Source organism: Corvus brachyrhynchos, unplaced genomic scaffold, assembly GCF_000691975.1.
Source record: "Corvus brachyrhynchos isolate BGI_N302 unplaced genomic scaffold, ASM69197v1 scaffold175, whole genome shotgun sequence".
Lineage (NCBI taxonomy): Eukaryota > Metazoa > Chordata > Aves > Passeriformes > Corvidae > Corvus > Corvus brachyrhynchos.
In genome coordinates this window covers 5106111-5123093 of record NW_008238448.1, presented here as the reverse complement: position 1 = coordinate 5123093, position 16983 = coordinate 5106111, and the positions used below count along the sequence as shown (strand labels likewise).

The 16983-nt window shown below is 41.9% G+C and overlaps 1 protein-coding gene across 7 annotated transcripts in view; it reads right to left on the bottom strand.

Annotated features, from left to right (window-relative positions):
- Positions 1 to 16983, bottom strand: part of EPHA5 (EPH receptor A5) — a 175065-nt gene that overhangs the window by 147348 nt on the left and 10734 nt on the right. The window lies entirely within an intron of this gene.

The following is a 16983-nucleotide window of genomic DNA, read 5'->3' as shown; positions in this document are numbered from 1 at the left end:
AGCAGATGCAGCACAAAGCAAATGCACAGAGCATAATTCACAGGTAGTCCTGTACAAGGTAGTAGCTATATTCCAAGCTGCCTATCTTCTGAGGGCCAAAGGCCAAATTTTTTCCTTGGAAATACAGCCTGAGATAAAGTTGAGAGTGTTCTCAGCCCAGATGCCACTACTACAGAGCTGACACAGAACACTCTCAGAGTCAATATAACAATGAAGATCTTTTTAAGGGAAACGTCGTTTTCCATTTTAAATTAAAATATCAGCAACAAGTGACATAGGAAAATAACGTGATGGTACAGTCCAAAATGAATTCTAAATGCCACCATCAGAAAAACATTTCTTCTCCTTCCTGACATGGGATGTGAAAGTGGGGACTTGTGCAGGAAGACATGCCCACTGTGATGTGCAGAGTTCCACCACCAGTCTTCCAAGACCTAACCCGAAGACGTTTTTGCCATGGCAAACAGTACTTTCATTTCTAACCCTTTTTTATGTCTCTGGGCTTAAACAGACCACAATCCTACTGTGATTAAGATGTACTTGTCACCTGGTAGCGCCACAGAATTGGACAAAGATATGTCTACAGTGAAAGCCAGGCAGACCTGTGCAGGATTCATGCCTAACTTTAGGAGAGGCAATTAACAGTTATAAGGAGACTCACTGAGAAAACACACAGGAAAGGTATGCAACATGAGTAATTCTGCAGCTAGATTTTCTATGTTTCACTAAATAGGGAGGTTTTAATACATGAAATTAAAAGCAGAAAAACACCATTCTTCAATTACTGTGGTTAATTTAAGTGATAAATATGCTGTACACACATACTTCCAATGAATCTGCCAAACACTGTGCTAGTTTCAGCTAGAACAGAGTTAATTTGCTTTATAGCAGCTAGTATGGGGCTATGTTTAGGATTGTGCTAGAAACACTGTTGATGACACAGAGATGTTTCAGTGACTGCTAAGCCAGCACTTAACACTGAGTCAAGGCCTTTTCTGCCTCTCAGCCCACCCCACCAGCAAGGGGACTGGGGGTGCACAAGGAGTTGGGAGACAACACAGCTGGGACAGCTGGATCCCACCTGGCCTAAGGGATGTTCCAGACCATATGGTGTCATGCTCAGCACATAAAAACTAGGGCAAGAAGAAAGAATTGGGGACAGGAAGAATCATGGCATTTGTCAAGTCAACATTACATGTAAGGGAGCCCTGATTTCATGGGGATGGCTGAACACCCACCTGCCCATGGGAAGTGGTGTTTCCAAGTTTACTTTGCTTGTGTGTGTGGTTTTGCTGTGCCTATTTTAGTGCCTTTATCTCAACCCATGAGTTTTCTCATTTTTACCCTTCTGATTTGCTCACTCATTCGCTGCAGAGGAAGCGAATGAATGGCTGTGTGGCACTTAGCCGCCAGCTGGGGTTAAACCACAATAGTCCTTTCTGATGGCCAGTGTGGGGCTGGAAGGGTTTGAGATAATGACAGGTTTGATTAGAATGTGCTAGATTGAATTTATAGATGTTATTGTTGTTTAGCTATTCATTGACGGGTTCCTGAGCTTGCCATGGGGCTTGATTGCCCCACTACACACTAAAGCCTGGTGCTGGTTAGTGGCTGCTCCTTGGTTCTGCTGCTTGCTGAACTGCTGATCACCTTACTCTGCTGGGCCTGGGAACATTCTGATGCCAGCAGTGGCAAAGCACCACTGTGGCACACAGATAAGGCTCCACTTTGAGCAGGTAAAATCCTAAGGGAATGAAGTCTGTGGCTAAGCCCAAAAAGGAGCAGAGGCAAGGAGAATAGCTCATTCCAACATTATCCCAAATGGTCTGGTCCAAAGGGCCCATGGATAGAGACTGGAATGAAAATACCACCCTGCTTACCTGAAATGGCTGAACACCAGGCAGCCCATGGGAAATGGTAAATTAATTCCTTGGTTTGCTTTGCTTGTGTGTGCAGCTTTTGCTTTACCTATTATTTTAGTATCTTTATCTCAACTCATGAGTTTTCTTACTTTTACCCTTTTGATTTGCTCACTTGCTGGTGGGGAGTCAGAGGAGCTGTGTGGTGCTTAACTGCTGGCTGTGGTTAAAACATGACACCATATAAAGGTGAAGTCTTATTTTTATGAAGGTGGTGGTGATTCTCCATTTGATGAGAGAGGGAGAGTAACCCTCCACTTCCCCCAACCCACAGGGACATCCCTGCCAAATCAGTCGAGGGGACAGATGAGCACATCCCAATATAGCCCAGGATATATATGACGACTTTAACTTTGCTTTTTTTCTGGCTGAAGGTCAGAGGATCACTCAAACAACTGCTCACATCAACGAGCATATAGGAAAAAGTGTTAATTTCCAGCAGGAAGTGGTGCAAAGCATTTCAGGACTGGAAATTGCTCAGACCAGTTTATCAAATGGAGATGTGTATGGATGGCTACAAGGTACACAGTGTAACTCTGTACAACATTTAGAGAGCATTAATGCATAGTTTCTTTCATGGAACTGACACTTTCAATGACTTTTAGTGATGTTGCAGTAATATCATTGGTGACCTAACTTGATGGCATGTTGAAAAACATCATTTGACTATTTTCATACTTGCCAGGTCAATTTTCAAGGACCCAACTGTGATGCTCCCCAGAGTTATGAAGTTAAGCTCATTTCCACTGCTGCTTTAGGAGTTGTGCTTTTGGGAGCGAGTACAAAGTTCATTTGTTGAAATACTAAGTGCAGTGAGTCTAATGGTTGCTTTCATGCACTGAGAGCACTAAACACCATGAGGAGAAAGGTCCAAGCATAAATACCTCAATCAACTGAGCTAGAGTCTAATCTCAGCTGCAAGAAATGGCACACGACACATCTCAGGCTTCAGGATGTGCTGCGCTTCCAGTACTGCACCCCAGATCCCAGCAAATCCTGTCATCACCACCTGCCATCAAACCTAAAGCAATCATCAGAGCATGAGAAAGGGGAGGTGCTAATGAGCTAAGGCTGCTTATCTCTGTATAATCCTCAAGGGAAAGTCAACCAGATTTTATCAGAGCAGCCAGTATTGTGCAAGATCTCTGCTCTGTCATTTAATCTTCTTCTCTCCTATCTGCATGTAGGACTACACCATTTCTTTCTCTTCAGCTGGATCTGCCTCCCCCAGAGACTGCAGGCAACCTGCCACCCTTCTGCTTTTACATCCCTCCACGAGATGGAGATGGCAGTAAGAGCCCCTGCACCTTCTTCCTGGTCCCAGCTTCCAGTCACTACAGACCTCAGATGAGTCTTTCAGCCAACAAAGAAATACAAACCAGAAGATGAAATGCAGTGCCTTACAGTTAATGAAAAAGAAAACCCACCACATTAAAGAGACAACATCTAGATGAAAATTTTTGGCATGAAAAAAAAGTTAAGTACAACTGAAAAATTGTGTAATGTTGTAATTGCTCTCTGCAGCATGTATTTTTTGAGATATAAATCAACCCCATCTGCAGGATTAAAACAAAAATGCAACCATTAATTTGGTGGTAAATGTTTTCTCTACATCTTTAATAGCCCTAAGAAGGAAAACACAAACGCATTTCAATGGCCTGATGTTAAATCATTCATAGAAGACCTATTTCTGAATCAGAAATTTCCAGCACACTACTACTGGAGAGTAAAAATGCAGCTCCATCAATAGGAAGCACACAGTTCATACAGGCTGGCTGTCTACAGAAAGGCCAAAGATATCACACCTCTAACTAAAGACATGAGAGTTAAAAAAGCATTCTGTGGAGCAGCCTTGGGTTAAATGGACAATTTTAGAACACATTCACCAGCTGTCTGCTGCTCAGGCTTGTTTCTAATCTTGGAGATTTCCAGGAGTGCAATTTGCTACCACAGCACAGCGAAAGGCTGCTGCCCCAAAACCAAATACTGACAGCAGGGATGAAAATTTCAGAGCTTTTGTTTCTTTGGTTTTTAGGGGATGGGAGGGTTGCAGTACGAGTTTTTGTTATTGGTCTTCAGTAACTCACTCACTTTCTTTAGCATCCACTAAAGTCAGTGTAGACATTTCAAGCCTTGCTCCTAATTCCACACATCCTTGCACAGGTGAAAAAAAATAAGGCATTTAGCAAAATCCTAGGAATCTTAAGAGGAAAAGGGAGCTTAAGAACATTAAACAAAGGTGTTCCTAAGACTTACCTGAAACCTTCCCAGCAGGACTCCCTCACTCCAAGGGCTGTGAAATCTGCCTCTCTTCCCACTCCCTATTTCACAGGCTCTGTGGTAGGAGAAGCCTCATCCTCTCCTATTTAATTTTTCCACCCCACCACACAGAGCTCTGCAACAAATGCATGTTAACTCAGGTATCTGCTGGCACAAAGATGTAAAATTAAAGAAGGATTTATGTATTTTACCTTTTTCTCTTTTGGAAAAAAGCAAGCCTGGCATGGATCTCTGATCTCAGGCTTTGAATGTGTGGAAGCATCAGAGACACTCTATGTGCTTTGCCCACAGAAAGGCAATTTTACCTCAAAATACTTCTGTCAAGCCCACCACGAGCACATACTGGTGCAGCGGACAGCATGGCATGGTGCTAAGCAATCCCTATGCCAAGTCAAAAGGGGACACCTAACGCCCTTTCAGAAGGGCAAACTGGCCTGGTGTTCGGCTCAGTACTATCTATCCTGCCTTTCATCCTGGTAATATTCGGGCAGACTCTTCGATTTCCTTTTATGCAGCTGATGTTAAGACCTGGCTGCCAATCAATAGCCTCCAGCTTAGCTCCCACACAGATGTTCCCTCCCACTACTCAACTTTATCTTGCAACCTGCTTCTTCCCTCCCATCACAAAACCCAAAAACTTGTGGGGTTTTGTTTTTTGTTTTTTTTTTTCAGCTGCCTGCTGGTTTCCACTTGCTATCGTATTACACAGTTATAGCAAACAAGCAGCAGGCTCTCCTCTGCGCAGTTTCAGTGACTTCGGCGAGGTTACGTAAGGCTAAATCTCTAGTGAAAGCCAGGCAGAGCACCACGTATCTTTTCTTCTGCACTGCAGGTTTTGCAGGGCTGTGCTAGTTGTAAAATAAGGCTGACTATGTCACTATCTTGCCTACTGCAAAACAGCAATTACAAACAGGCCAGTCCCAAGATTCAGGTACTTCAAATCCTGCCACCAAATACTGCCAGTGTTATCAACACAAACTGTGATACATGGCATTGCTCAGATTTTCAGCCTGGGAGCCGTAAGATTAAGCAAGAGCCTCATTTTGCTGGAGGTGTTTCAGTCTTCATTAAATGGGTTTTGCTTGCTCAAAGAACAAGAACACAAAAGACAATGCACCCAAAAGTCATGTTACTTTTAGCTCTCTCGACAGCAATGCTAACCTCAGGACTGGCAGGAGCAAAACAATTTGTTTTATCTTGAACACTGGCATTGGCAAGAGGTGTATGTATAACCTATGTGACCTACTGATCATGGCAAGAGTTCACCAGCACCTGGATGGGGCACTTGAGAAGCCTGGTTCCCCCTCACAGCAAGGGACAATGACCCAAACCACTCTCAAGCAGTAGAAAAATGCAGTAAACCTGTAACAGTGCTGCACGTTTGTTTGCAAGTCTGCTCTTCCCAATGGGTGAGCAGTGCGAGGAGCAGAGCAGAGACATCAAAATAGCTTTGTCCAGCTTTTTCCATCAGTACCAGGTCACTGGACCCTGCTAAACAGCACTCTTGGGCAACAATTTTTAAGCACTTGTGCCAGGGTAACCACACAGGTTTAAAACTCAAGTTCTATTTTGGGGCAGGATGCTTGCTCACTAGGACAGCTCAGCAGCTTCCCCACTCCTGCCCCACATCAACCAGTGGAAGGACACCAACTAGAGCCACGTGACTTTTCCCAGTAAATGACAAGTTTGAAATAAAAATAATCAGGAAACCAAAGAATTTCATGTACTTGGATCAAGTTAGGACAGGAGGAGAGGGAACAACAACAAAAAAAATTAGTAAAGGAGAAACCAGTTAATCTAACAGCCTCACAAACCATGTCTTTACCATCTTTTCTTCTTGAGTCTAAACAAAAAAGAGGGCAGATTAAAAAAATACGAAAAAACTGTTCTGGAGTAATATGAACTACTTCTTTCAGCCTCAAACACACTGTTTTAAATTTCAGCTACCAAGCAACAAAAAATTTATTACTTGTGCAAACTTTTCCAATACCAATATCCACTTTATAATGCAAAAGATGAAGCTATTTTTACACATTCCCAGACTGTTTTTGGGGTTTTAGAGCTCATTTTAAGGGCAGGAGCCAGTGTCAAAAAGAAACTGTGTTCAATGCAAACAACATTAGGAACAGTGTTTACTAAAACCTTTAAATACCAGAAGCAGTTGCAACCTGGGATTTTACTATTTCCATACATCTGACAGTGCCCCCACCGGAGACTCAAGCCTCATTTGGATGGCAATTTTACAACTGAGACATTTATACATACAGATATATATTCCTACTGACAGCAGTTACTAGTCAAGCAAAAACCATAATGGATAACAGAGGATAGAGAGTATCTGATTAATCTCCCTACTCAGGCAGAAATCTGGCCTAATGAAAGCTGAGTTTCTGAAGAAGGAACTTTACATTTTCTGGTGGCTTGGCACATTCCCAATTTCTCCAACCAGGAAAATAAAATGAAAGTAAGAACACTGTAACTTTCATGCTACTCTTCTTGTTTTACTAGTGGATTGCAGTTTCCTGCTGTTTCTTACAATGCCACTCTGGTTACTAAGCTGCATAGTCCGGTTAATGCACAGCTTCAGAATATTCTGAGGTTAATAAGCTGAAGTAAATATGAGTTTCCTCACTCATTACAGGAGATTTCCCAGCTAGAAGCTAAGGATCATTTTTCATAAACTAAAACGTATGTGGGGGCGAAGTAAATAGCAAAGAGGTACGAACTGGAAATTCAAAGCATGATTTTGAGATGTGCCATGTCACACTATTGGATGTTTTTCTCAATCTCTGTATTAGCCAAACACCTATTCCCTAGTCCACATGTGATATGTACCTAGCAGAAAGCATACTCAGAAAGTCACTTCCATTACCACCCCCTTCCACCCACCTCCCACTAAAAGGGCAAATTCTCACCTCAGCAGTTACAGGAACTGCCAGATACGTGCCTCTGAATGACCCCCGGCAATGTGTGGGCAGCAAAGATGCTAAGAGGAGAAAAAGGGTCTTGCTTTCTGTTAAAGGCTACTCCCCCCCACATCAAGAGTTAACAAGACTCAATTTCACTTGGCACCAAGGTTTCACATTTGGCTTTGCACTGGGACAAAGGGCAGGAGACGGAATAGCAAAGGTGGGGAGATGATCGATGTTTCATCTCCGCTATAAAAAAGCTGCACTGAAAATGAGCTGGGTAGATGTTCACAACACCATCATACTCCATCCTAACTCCACTGCTGCCAACTACACATTCCAATACTCAGAACAGCTTGCCAGCAGACATCAGCTTTAAAAAAAATGCAGTTTTTAGAACTGAGAGCTTAAGCATCTGGGTGGATAGTTCTGTATCTTACAGTGTTTTGGATATTTTTAATTCCACCCAGGTCAACCTTTCACCACCCTGTGTGCAATCAGGCCTTCTAGAAATCCTCCTCCTTCATGAAGTTATGTCAAGAAAGGCTCTCACACAGTCACACTGCTCAGAGCAGAGGGAAAATGCCAAACAGGAGAGCCCCACACTGAAACTATGAGACAAAGCATGACTGCTCCTCTCAAGAAGAGCTATATGTGAAGATGTATCAGCCACCTAAAGTTACATGGAGAACTTAATAATCATCAGCTCCTACTGCGTGAACATTTGAATTTGCTACTTGAACAATTTTTCAATATTCTTTTTTTATTTGTAACATGCATTTGAAGTTTACTGCCACACCTTCCATTTTGGTAGCTGGCTGTGCAGGAGACTTCTCAGTAAAACTCCCTGTAAGGCAAAAGTGTTGAAAATTCCTGGATTGCTCTGCACCACTACCTAGATAAGAAACAATGCAGATTTCTGGAAAGCTGTGATAGCATCTCAAAACACAAGCAGCAATTTCCACCACAGAGTGCCAACCAAACAAACGGGTAAGAAAGAAGAATTAAAACATTAAAAATTATTTTCAGAACAACCTTATGATGAAATGTGTTATCTGTTCAGAGACCTGCACAATTCAAGCTGTTGAAAAATGGAGAAACATCATGACAAAGTCACCTAGCTTTTTCAGTCTGCACACCAAGATACATGGGAAAAAAATGAAAATAGGACTGAAGTTTAGCTCAGACTTTGATAATTTGCATGATCAATGGAAGATGTCAGCACCAGAATCCAAATAGAATGAGAACCCAGCTGGAGGCTAGCAGAACTGAAATGAAAAGGAGCACCAGCCCTTCTCCAGCATGCCTAATCAGGGACTGTGCCAATCCCCTTACTAGAACAAAGCAATGGGTTATCTGGAAACCCCACCTCCCCTCCCACAGGTTTATTTTTCTAAAGGTTTGAAATTCGCTGTATATCTGAATTAAAACATCCATTTCAAATCACAGTCCAGCAATGGAGGGAAAGACAAGGGAGACGAGCGTGAATGAAGCAATGAAGAAACAAAATACCATTAAATCATTTTTCACTGTTTAATATACACCCATTGCAGAGCAACTTAACAAAGGCCAGAACCAACAGTATCGATGCCACGTGGTATAACCGACGCCACGTGGCATGGTATAACTGAAACCATGTGGTATAACCGACACCACGTGGTGTAACCGATGCCATGTGGTATGGTATAACTGACACCATGTGGTATAACCAACTCCACGTGGTGTAACCGACACCACGTGGTGTAACACTGGGAGGCTGACAGAGCCAGATCTTCAGAAGGACTCAGGATTGGGTTAGGGTTGGGATAGGGTTAGGGTTGGGCCTAGGGCTAGGGTTAGGTTAGGGTTTAGGGATTAGCGTTTCGTGTTAAGGATAGGGTTAGGGTTGCTGCCTTAGGGTTGGGTTAAGGTTTAGGGTTAGGTTTGGGTTTAGGGTTAGGGGTTAACATTGGGTTAGGGGTTAACATTGGGTTAGGGGTTAGGCTTAGGTTTAGAGTAGGGTAGGGTAAGGATTAGGATTAGGGATGCTTGGATTTTCAAAGGCTTTGGGATATTTTTCACGTTATTCATCATCTGATGTGACCAAAAGTTTCACAGAACAATTTTGAAAAGCAACAAGAAAGTAAGTTTTTCTTATTACTTTAATGTTGTGCTAATATATTTAATAAATCAAAATGTTTGTGGGGACTCTAACTGTTTACTTCAATTGAAACAAAAATAGCATTTGGTTTATTTTTAATGCACCAAACAGCAAAAATTTGCAAAATCTAAGCTCACCTTCTTTCTCTTTATCCTTGTTGTTGTCTTCATAAAATTTCCCTCAAGGGAGTACACATTTAAGAGTTTTCAGTAAAAAAGAAGAAGATTCTTGATCTAAATGTTTATTTAATGCATATAGAGCAGATTAAACTCCTTGGTTTTTGAATATTTTACGCAAAGTGATATAATTATCCACGTGCTGCACTGGCAAAGTCTAACCTCTCAGGCGTATACAAAATTTGACTAGATTACAGACAGCCCATACACTGTATCAGATCCTCCAGCAAATGCATTATTTTGCCACTGCTCCCTGGTCTTTAATCTACCCAAAGCTTTTCATAGAGATAATATTACATTCATGGCTTAGGCCTTGACAACTGCACCCATAAATCAATTTTAAACCTCACATTAATCATCTTTCTGTAATCAGTGGCTATTCAGCACAAATTTACATCTCATTTCTGTTGGCCAAACAGCCACATTAGAGCTTTGAAGCTTATTCAGGCTTAAATGATTATATTCCCCTAATAAACACTGCAGTCCTCTCAGTCCAGCTGCTGTGAGCTGCATTAATGATATGCCGTGGCAGCAGGGGCCATCTGAAGCCAGCCTTGTGCGATGCTACAAGCAGCAGCCCCCATGCCAAACAGATTTTTTGCATTTCCAAGACTCTCAGAAGAAATGACAAGGCTACGCTGCCTGTGCAGACCCTCCTACGGGAACTTGGCGCGCGCGGTAGGCACACACAACATGCGATTCATTGCACCTCCCCTTAACAGCTCCATTTGCCACCTCTTGAATACATGGGGTTACCAGTAAAAATCCCAAACCAGATTTCCTGATTGCCCACATGCTGAGTACCTTAGCTTACTTTGGGTTTGGTGACAGTTCTGGTGAATCGGAACTGTCTACAAAACCCACTTTTCCCACCTGTCAGGCAGCTCTAACTTTGTGCACAGCACCAACAAACTGCATCTTAGCATGATTTTCTTTAATTACCTCAGAATTAGGCATTACATTTTTAATATCTGAGTGCAACTTTTTTCCCTGGTTTTTGGGTTGGTCTCACTGCTTTGTGTGACAAAGATTATCACTCAGGATTACAGTAAGCAGCTAAAACACGATCAGTTCAGGGCAGATTTTGCATGTACTTGCCTGCAATCCCTATAGCAAAACAATCTATTCTGATTGAACAAAGAATAATTATTTAATTAAAGAACCTTGCCAGGCCTACATTATTCAAACTGCATAAAAAGCCTCACATTGATTGTATATTCACTTTCAGTTAAGGTCTGAATCAGTATGCTAAGATCTAAAAATGAATGAACAGAATGGGTTTATCATACTTACCCCACTATAGGTAATAAATTATACATGTGGATGCCTGGCATGCTTATTCCACCACATAATGAAACTTTTAGTTACTTTTTATTCTACGGAATTTAATTCCCATTGTGTCAGGTTTATGTTACCATTTAAATAAGGCACCAGAATTACATGGATGTAAATCTGCAGGACAAAGGTGCAATGTTTCTTTTAATCTGGAATTGAAGAAACACAGATGTGCTCAATTGTTTGCGACAGATGTCCTATATCCTAACCATTTCACAAAGAATACATTTCATACCTGCAACCTCCACACTCTCTCCCGGTATCTGACAACCACCGAAGAACCACTTGAACGTCAACATGCCACAGCTAGGAAAGGAAACACAATCGTGTGCCAAATACTCAGCTGAGATGCCTGCAATGCAGAAATAAATGCTGCTTTGGCAATCAGCTGTGATAATGCAAGGTCTAGGAAAGCTGCTGAAGTTTTCAGAAGAAACTGAAAAAACTCGAATTGTTTTCTTAACCAAGAGGTAAACCATGGCTTAGCCTGATGGTAATACTGCAACACATACACAGAGGAAAAAAAAAAAAAAATCTGTTATTAGTTTGCTTTTTGCCTAACCAACAAAAGATCCTGGAATTTAAATTGAATGCTTTTGAAGAGAAGGGAAGACAACTTTGTTATTGGGGGGCAGGGCATAATCACCCACAGTGAGAACTTGCCATGACAGTCAAACCATCATTCAGAACTTTTAAGTGGGATCCAAAGAAGTTTCAGAAGGCAGCATCTGATCAGGCAGCCAAGCCTATGACAAGCCACATATATTTGTCACCTAAGTAAGGTGGGTTAAAGCTAGCACCAACATGCCCATGCCTTGTGGGAGTACAGAGTGGGTACACAGGAATTAAGATTCATGTTTATTGCCCTCACCAGGTTACAATAAGTGTCTCTTCCAGGCCCAAGTCCCTAAGGCAGAGGTGAAGAACACAGAAATGGCTGAAGACATGTGGTTCCTAAGAGAACAAACTATCCAAAATAGTTGAAACAGAAAATGAATTAACTGGTGTATTGCTACATCTCTGCCTGCTCGGTTAAGCTACAAGCTCTTACTACTGTTATTTTATATCCAGGGTGCACTGGGATTAATGGTGGGTTAGAAGTTGGAGAGGCAGAGTAGCAAGAGCAAGTAAACATGTGGACATGGGAAGGGGCTACATTTCCTTATGAGAAAAGAGATTGCTATCAATCAACCCTTCCTCCAGCAAATTTGGGTTACGGTGGGAGATCACAATTTGCTGATCCCAGGTGGAAAAGGACCTGCTGGATTTTGGCCACCCCAAACACTCTGATCTGCAGCTTATGAACAGAACTCAGTAAAATTGCAGCAACAGCATTTTACAGCTAGGCAAGATAATTCTTGTCTGGAGTCTGGATTTCTGGTAAAAGAAGTTTTACACAATCTTCAGGAGTCCTTGAAAGGTACCACTTGGCACAGAAACTACAGATGATTATTTATCCAGCTCTATCCTAGGCCTTGCTCTCACTCTACAAAATGGACTGATTGGCCATTTCACAGTAACATGAAATTACAACCACAGTTTCATCATTATTTAGCAATTAAACCATTAAATCAATCCCCTTTCAATTTTTGTCTCGTCAGCTTCAGAGTCTTTCAGCAAACCCGGATGCATATTTCACAAAGTGCTGAAGTTTGAAAGGAAAAGGATGAGTGAATGCACTTTGAAAAATAAATTAAAAGTACAGTTCTCAGAGGAAGAGCTAATTAGCATAGGGAACAGCACTTCTGCAGGTTATGTGGTTAATTGACATCATTCTCCTTACCAAAACACATACCCACTGAAAAGAAGACCACTGAAGAAATGGTACTCTGATGCTGAAATGTTGCCCCCATAGTGCACAACACACAAAGCTTTCTAATAATGTTTGCTGTCATTCATAAATTACTGTGCACAAAGAAACTTAAAACAGTAAGCAGTGAAAGAAATTTTGTGCCAAGTCAAGGAATTAGCCATTTAGGAGAAGAACACAAAAACCTGTTCTTGCTTCCCAATAGCTTCCTCTTGCCTTGTGAGCAAGTGACATTGGACCAGGCCCAAAAGAACTCTACCACTCATACATACAAAAGGGGAATTTTCACATTTGTGTGGACTGAAGCAATCAGACAGGCCATCCAAGCACACAGGTGATTTTGGTTCTGTCTCCTTTGCTCAGGGATGCAGACTCCTGAGATGCCGAAAGGTATCTGGCTTTGCAGGCATGCTGCCTTTACTTGCACAGAAGCTGGTGCTGAGCCAGGACTGAATCCCACCTTTCCTAGGGCTCTAAGAGGCTCCAAGGTTGTATCTTCCACTGTAACAGGAACCTGTCTTCCTACCAAAACCTGTGTACATGGTACACTCCTGTAGCAGCATAACCACCTCCCATGGACTCCCCTTACCATACAACCACCCCACAGGTTTCCTGATGACAGTCTTCAGCGCAGCTCTAGCCCACATTTTCATGTCATAGAGCATCTTGCACCATTCTGCATCTCCTACCTGCCACAGCAACCAGCTGAGCAGCCACTAAGATTCCCTCTTCATTTTTACCTGGCTTCCATCACAAGGATGATTTTCTTCTCATTGCGATCCATCTGCCTCACATAGCAAACAAGGTTATGCAACAATTTTCTAAGATCACTTTCAGAAAGGCATTTTCTTTTCACATAGCATCGCTTCAGCTAGGACAAATTGCAAAGATCACACAAGAGAGTCCACAGCTACCCAAGAGATCAAAGTCCTACTTTATAGGGCAAAAAACCATTAAAAAATTAGAGAAGGCTGGGATGTGGCTAACTTGCTTGTGGCCTCTGTTTGCTTGAAACAGTTGTTGGGAGGAGAAGAGAGAAATGAGTAGTATGCACCTGTAAAGCTAACAAAGAAGAGGCACAGAAAGATCCATTGACTGAGAAATAAAGTTTGACCAATTTGAGCTAGAAATATTAATTTGTCTTACAATAAGGACAGAGTGACGCTGGTACAAGCTATAGAGGGATATGGACTTACCACAAGAGGATAACTAAATCAAAGAAAGCTCTCTCCAGAAGATGCACTGTAGGCCAAATCAAGGTTACAGACCTGCTGCAAGGACCCCTGAACAGGTTTCTACACCATACGTGCCACAAGAGATTCAACTACATAATGTTAACAGACCCAGTGGCCTTAAATCCTAGGAAGCTACACCACCATTATCTTCAGCTCACAAACACATGAATCTGCTCTTCTTTTAAATATAAGAACTAGCAAATACTATAATCTTGTGCTTTTCCCCAACTGAATGTTTTACCCCACCAGCACTGAAACCATAACTCACTAACAAACAGAAATAGCATGTCTAGAATGTCAATGATTTGCAATCAACATATTTGAACAGCAGGGTGTTGCCCAACTTTCTTCCTTAATATCATTTTGATTCCTTATATATTTGCTGTAATACAGGAAAAAACAGTTCTCAGTTTTAAAACTCTGCAGAGCAGAGAAGGAAGGAAATTTGCCAAGTAATATCTTTGGTCACAGCACTGTGCGTGAAGAAAAATTGTTTGCACTCTACTCTCTCTCTTTGCTGCTTTATTTTTGAACAAACAAAACAAAGGTTGAAAAGAAGGAAGCGGACGATCTGTTTTTTAAAGGCAGTAATCAAGACCTTGCAAACTTAGGTCATTCCCAGTTCAAGAAAACGCAGAACACCAATGGCATTAGTCCCCATTTTGGGTCTTAGTTGCTTGTTTTACCCTTGATCAATGGGGACACTGTAGTCTCCCAGCACAGCCAGAAGCACCAGGGAATTAGTTTGGGAAAAGCTACCCTCATACAAAAAAACTCAACATAGATTCTGGCTTCTGACAAAGACCATCTGCAACACCTGGAGAGATGCACAGGGACTGCTGCACATTCAGCTTCAGCAAGGTCAGCCTCTGCAAACAGCAGTGCTGAGAAACACCCCAGGTTAGCCCTGGAGGAGATACCCCTGCAAGCAAAAAATCTCTCCATAGTGCTGTGCTCAAAAGGGGCAGAGAACAGAGAAGTCCAAAAGGTTTACCTGGGCTAGTGGCATCAAACAAAATAGCTTTGCAAACACCGAGCAAGGGCTGCTTAAGATTCCCTGCTTTCCCTTCAACACCTTCACAGCAAAAGCCTTTTACAAATATTACACAGGCAGCACCATAACCAAATCCCCTGGGGGCTAAAGACATTTGCCAGGTCAATACACTTATACAGGTCTGAGAAACAGGCTCTGCCAGACTTACTGTGACTCCAAAGGATACAGTAGCTCCTGCCTATCTGTACTGTCTGTCCACATCGAGACCACCACTCCGACGTACATATACCAGACTCTGAAGAAGCAGTGTTTTGAAATTGAATATACAGGGCTTGGGGAGCTGAGCTTACAACCTGAGTAATCGGCAAGGATATTCAATTATCATTAAAATTAATAAGTAGGACAATAATGTAATCCCTGGACGGGTTTTGATTATCTCAGTCTGGGTATTTATCAGAATTACTCTGACACACTGAGTCACTGGGCTCACTGGAGTTTCCTTTGCACTGGAAGCATCAGAACAATGCCAGGAAGAGACAAGTACCACATAAGAAATAAGATGGGTATCTGAAATTGTACAAAAAGGTTTGATATGGTCTGAAATCCATTCCCAAGTGAACTATTCATTTTGTTCCTGTTCAGCAGCTGTCCACACCTCACTATAATTCTGTAGAGTGACAGCAGTCACCGCTTTTGCAAGAAAGTGCCAACCTCCTTCCAGTCACCTACCCAACAATGTACCAGTATCACAACTCGTTTATTTCCTGATCATATGACAAGACAGCTCTAGTGATGGACGTAACTAGCAATTCTTTTCTAAAACTTCATCATTTTAAAGTTGATCTTCCCATCACTAGAATGAAAATCAAGGCTTTGCCTAATTACTATATTAATCAATATCAATAGTTTTAAGACTGCAAAATTAACTCCAGAACTGGCAGAGTGTTGCTACTGAAGTTAACTACACAGAAACATTCAGTTATTCAATCTGGCATCAAATAAAGTGAACAGTAAACCAGACAAAGATTGTGTAATGAAATAACTTTGTCTTACAGGATTATACTTGTGGTTATGACTTTAACTGTGTAGTCTAGAAGGATTTGTGACAAACTGAATAATCTCACATTATTGTAATGATTTGTAATCACAACACTGGCTACGATTTATGGGCTGACTTTACATCTGCACTGCAACTAACTAAAGAAGTCAGTATATGCCCTACAGTTCTAACCACTTAAAATTATGTCTTGCAAGGAGCCCCAACAGCCCACCAGTTTGGAGGTTTGAAACAAAGGCAAATCTCTTAAGTGTGTATCTTTCAATTAAATTCAATTAGCAAATAAAGCTAAAATAAAACAAACCTCAATACCCCCAAGGCTCCTGAACAGAAGACCAAAGGTCATATTTTTGCTATCCTCTACTGTTGACTGAACTAGGAGCAAGCCACACTGAGCAGACATCATACAGAGCACAAGTTATTTTGATGACCCTCAACTTCAAGTGACAAGATCTAAGAAGGACCTCCAGGCTCCAGCAGGAAACCAGGAGAATCACATCAGTGCTGTACCTGGAGTCTGCAGGCCGAATATGCTAAAGCAACCCCCCTGCCCTTGTCCCCTGCCCTTGTCCCCTCCCCCCCCTCCAAATTACAATATGAGGTGCCAATGAAAAAGGCTGCCAACACAGATTGAAGGTGCTAGTTTTTCTAAACAGCTGGAGGGGAAAAAACCCTCTTAAATCCTCTTTTTCAGAAACAGACAATTTCTCCCCCACACTTGGCATCTGCTAAGTACACTTAGGTCTTGGGGTTATCATCCCAGAAGTAGTGGCACCTATGCATCACATAAAAACTCAAACACCTTAAAAAAATAATCAGTTAATTCTAAAGAGAACTTTCAATAAATAAATGCTTTAAGAAATCCTGTCATCACCTCCTCTCCCACCCTGCCCTCACTCACACCAGCTCTTGGTCCAGCTCACAGCCTAAGCAAGGCAGGGGATAGGCTGACTTGCACAAGTGGAACACCAAGCAGCTCTTTCTCACAACCAGGACAAAACTGAAAATGGATTAACAATAATGGTATCTCAAATCATAGCAAGAAATACCCAGCACCATCTTCTCCTGATAACTTCATCTTCTGTACCACATTTAATACTGTCAATATTATGAGAAGAATCATTGGGG